Source organism: Nerophis ophidion, linkage group LG05 (genome assembly GCF_033978795.1).
Source record: "Nerophis ophidion isolate RoL-2023_Sa linkage group LG05, RoL_Noph_v1.0, whole genome shotgun sequence".
NCBI classification, from domain to species: domain Eukaryota; kingdom Metazoa; phylum Chordata; class Actinopteri; order Syngnathiformes; family Syngnathidae; genus Nerophis; species Nerophis ophidion.
In genome coordinates this window covers 14,237,845-14,242,377 of record NC_084615.1, presented here as the reverse complement: position 1 = coordinate 14,242,377, position 4,533 = coordinate 14,237,845, and positions in this window count along the sequence as shown.

Here is a 4,533-nt window from a genome sequence, read left to right as displayed (position 1 = left end):
CTCAAGCGATCATGTCCTTCCTGAGTGGTCCATGGAACCTGCAAGACAGTGAGGTACTGTCACACAGTATTTGATCTTCAAAGTTTTATTATCCTGCCTGTGTATCACATGGATACACAAGTGTAATGGGACAGAAAGTCGTAGGTAAAACAACCACGATAGGACATAGAGCTAACTAGAGTGAGAAGCCAGATGAGCATTGAATACTTCTACAACCAGCTGCAAGAGGTCACTGATCAGTCACCAAATAATGACAAATTAGTGACTGGAATACTATGGTTGGCGACACAGTGGACAGGAACTTATGGACAATTCTTCAACAAAGTGTCAGGTTCAAACACCAAACTATCTATTAAACAAAGACAAGAAGCAAGGAATAAAACAGACGGGATTCAATCCAGCTCATGAGGAGAGCGCATGTGTGCCTGCACCCTCGTACAGCGGCACCCCCCGCTCTGAGGAGGGAGCTCCATGCCTCCTCGTTTATTTGGCCATTTCCTGATTACATGGCTGCAGCTGTTTCTAAGGGGAGGAGGGGTCATAAACAGCTGCCGCACTCAGTCCTAAACCGTGACGTTTGCTAGGCATGGTAGTTCGGGTGGTGCTCTTTCAAGATGCAGATCGGGCTCGGACACAGCGTACAGGTAAGAAATAATGGTTTATTTATCGAAAAAACAGGCTAAAAACAAAAACACTGGTGCTAGGTAGAAAATACAAACCAAAAGCGCTAGCATGGAAGATAGGGAACTAAACACAGGAATAGCATGGAAGCTAACAAGTACCAAACAGATTTACCAAAGTCGGGAGATAGCGTCGTCACTTGTTGTGGGAAACAAGGCCAGGATACGACAGCGAGTAACAGAAAATGCAGGCTTAAATAAGGATGGTAATGACAAACAGGTGACAGTCCGGAAACAAGGAATAGGTGAAAAAATTATGCAACCAAAAATAACAAACCATCCGGGCAGCGGATCGTAACATCAAACAGTTTAAAGCTGAGGCGCCTGGAGCCTTTGTCAGGTCTGCTCCCTCTCTGCTTTGTACAGTAGATCTCGGGTCATGAAAAGGTCTTCCTGTGGCTGTCTAATAGATCAGGGAAACTGACACCTCCACGTCGCATCCTGTCGAACACAATGGAGGTTGAAAAGCTTGATAAGGACAAAGACAGCTTTTGTCTTCTCGCACGACAGCCTGAACTCATGGGAAAACAAGTTGTCTTCTGCTTCTCTTTTTGCACTCGCCTTCTTGTGTTCTGTGCTCTCACTCCCTCGTGAGTTTTTATTTTATTTGATTTAATCGGATTATTTTATTCACCATCTGCCCGTCGTCTGCTGCATCTTGGGAGTCGACCATGCTTCAAATGGTGACATGGACAGTGTTCCCCTTCCATAAGAGGGAATAATTGCTGATATGTAAGTTTTGTTTTATTGGTAAATGCTCTAAAATATTTGATTTTGAGAGCACATTTTTCTTGCTGAGAATGTCTCCACAAATGAAAGGCGGAGGGGGGGGGGGGGGGGGGAGTCTAGCTATTACCACAAGGGGGAGCCATCACACAGAACAAGAGTTTACAAATCTGTAAGGAACATCTGACTTCACTCATGCAGATGGAGCTGCATCTAAATCTGGTGGAAGGAAACTTACTTTTCTTTTCCTCACTTCCTCATCTGTGTGTGCTGTCAGTGGCAGGAGAGTGAGAGGAGTGCAGGCGGTAACAGGAAGTGAAGATGAGAGCATGTGGTTTGCACACGATGGTGGTTGTAGTGGTTGTAGCAATGATGTCACTTGTGTTCAAGTGCATATAATAATAGTGGTTGTGGTCACTTTTCTTTTCCTGACATACTTTCTTGTCAAATTACCTGTGTCCGCTCGGGATGGTCTCCTGCTGCCCCTACTATGGCCTGGACTCTCACTATTATGTTAGATCCACTATGGACTGGACTCTCAGTATTATGTTAGATCCACTATGGACTGGACTCTCACACTATTATGTTAGATCCACTATGGACTGGACTCTCAGCCTTGGCGGAGTCCAACCCTCACTGGAAATGTGTCCGACTTACTGCCGGCAATGCGGACCAAGCTCTGGCACTGATCGTACAGGGAGCGGACCGCCACAATCAGACATTCCGATACCCCATACCCCACAGGACTTCCCGAGGGACACGCTCGAATGCCTTCTCCAAGTCCACAAAGCACATGTAGACTGGTTGGGCAAACTCCCATGCACCCTCAAGGACCCTGCCGAGAGTATAGAGCTGGTCCACAGTTCCACGACCAGGACGAAAACCACACTGTTCCTCCTGAATCTGAGGTTAGACTATCAGCCGTAGCCTCCTCTCCAGTACACCTGAATAGACCCTACCGGGAAGGCTGAGGAGTGTGATCCCACGATAGTTGGAACACACCCTCCGGTTCCCCTTCTTAAAGAGAGGAACCACCACCCCATTCTGCCAATCTAAAGGTACTACCCCAGAAATCCACTCGATGTTGCAGAGTCTTGTCAACCAAGACAGCTCCACAGCAACCAGAGCCTTAAGGAACTCCGGGCGGATCTCATCCACGCCCAAGGCCTTGCCACTGAAGAGCTTTTTAACTACCTCGGCAACCTCAGCCCCAGAAATAGGAGAGCCCACCACAGATCCCTCAGGCACTGCTTCCTTATAGGAAGACGTGTTGGTAGGATTGAGGAGGTCTTCGAAGTATTCCCTCCACCGATCCACAACATCCGCAGTCGAGGTCAGCAGAACACCATCCTCACCACACATGGTGTTGACAGTGCACTGCTTCCCCTTCTTGGGGCGGCGGATGGTGGTCCAGAATCTCTTCAAAGTCGTTTTCCATGGCTTCCCCAACTCCTCCCATGTCCGAGTTTTTGCCTCCGCAACCGCTGAAGCCGCAAAACCGCTTGGCCTGACAGTACCTGTCCGCTGCCTCCGGAGTTCTATGGGTCAAAAGAACCCAATAGGACTCTTTCTTCAGGTTGACGGCATCCCTCACCACCGGTGTCCACCAACGGGTTCTAGGATTACCGCCACGGCAGGCACCAACTACCTTGTTGATATTCAGTGTTTTATTGCTCATAGTTAATATTGTAAATCCCACTGTCTTTATATGTACATTTTGTGTGCCATTCAGTAAAAAACTGTAACATTCCATTCCGTTTTTTCGAGGTGGCCTGTCATAACTTTTTTAGAATTCTATCGAACATTGTGACTTTTGGTATTGGTGTTCCTGAAAAAATGTGTTGCTGCCATTGAATTCTAAGTTCATGATTATTTGCACACAAAATAAAGAAGTTTCTCGGTGTGAACGTTAAATACCTTGTCTTTGCAGCCTATTCAATTGAATATAAGTTAAAAACAGAATATAAGTTATTCTGTTTTTATTTACCATGTGTTATGATCCGCTGCTCGGATCATATCATGTTCTGGTTTTGATTCGTTTTTGTATTATATTCTGTTAGTGTTTGACTTCCTTAGTTCCTGGTTTGTTCTGTTTCCATAGTTACTCATTAGATTCACCTGCCTCTTGCTTTTGACTCGCACCTGCCTCTGGATTACTGTCTTTATTTAAGCCTGCCTTTTCTGTCCATTCAGTCTTGCCTCCTAATTTGTGTTCGCACAACAGTGACGACCTTGATCCTCGATTCTGATTCCAAATCTGCACTTGCTAGCTTCCGGGCTAAGCCTTTGCTCCTCTAGCTCCCATGCTAGTAGTTTTGTTTTGCCTTTTGTGCCTTGTGCATCCCTGAAAGAACGACCCGCATCACCACGATGCCCCGTAATCGTCACAGTGTTGCAGTCGGGCTCGAACACAGCGTGAAGGTAAGAAATAATTGATTTATTTAACAAATAAAAACAAACTTAGTCAAAACAAACAGAACTAGCATGAGAGCTACAAAAAACCAAAAGCGCTAGCATGGGAGCTAGAGAAATAACAGAAAAACTTGCACAAGGCACAAAAGGCAAAACAAAACTAGTGGCATGGGAGCTAGAGGAGCAAAGGCTTAGGGCGGAAGCTAGTGCAGATTTGGAATCAGAATCGAGGATCAAAGTCTTCACTGTTGTGCGAACTCAAATTCGGAGGCAAGACTGAGTGAACAGAAAAGGCAGGCTTAAATAAAGACAGTAATCCAGAGGTAGGTGTGCGTCAAAAGCAAGAGGCAGGTGAATCTAATGAGTAACTATAGAAACAGAACAAACCAGGAACTAAGGAAGTCAAACACTAACAGAATATAATACAAAAACGAATCAAAATCAGAACATGGTATGATCCGAGCAGTGGATCATAACACCAATTACACAACGTGACAACTTCACTGCTTTTGGCTTTTGTCGATGCAGTGTCATCATTTTTGAAAACAGTATTGAAAAACAAAAATTAGGAAGTTATGATTGGGAAGGATCTATTTTAGCTCTTTTTTTCCCCCTTTTCACCTTAAAAGTTGCTGATGTTGGCGCTTTTTCTGCTTTGGGGTTCCTTTTTTTTTTTTTAACCATGCATGTGATTCCAACCTGAAATAAAAATGAT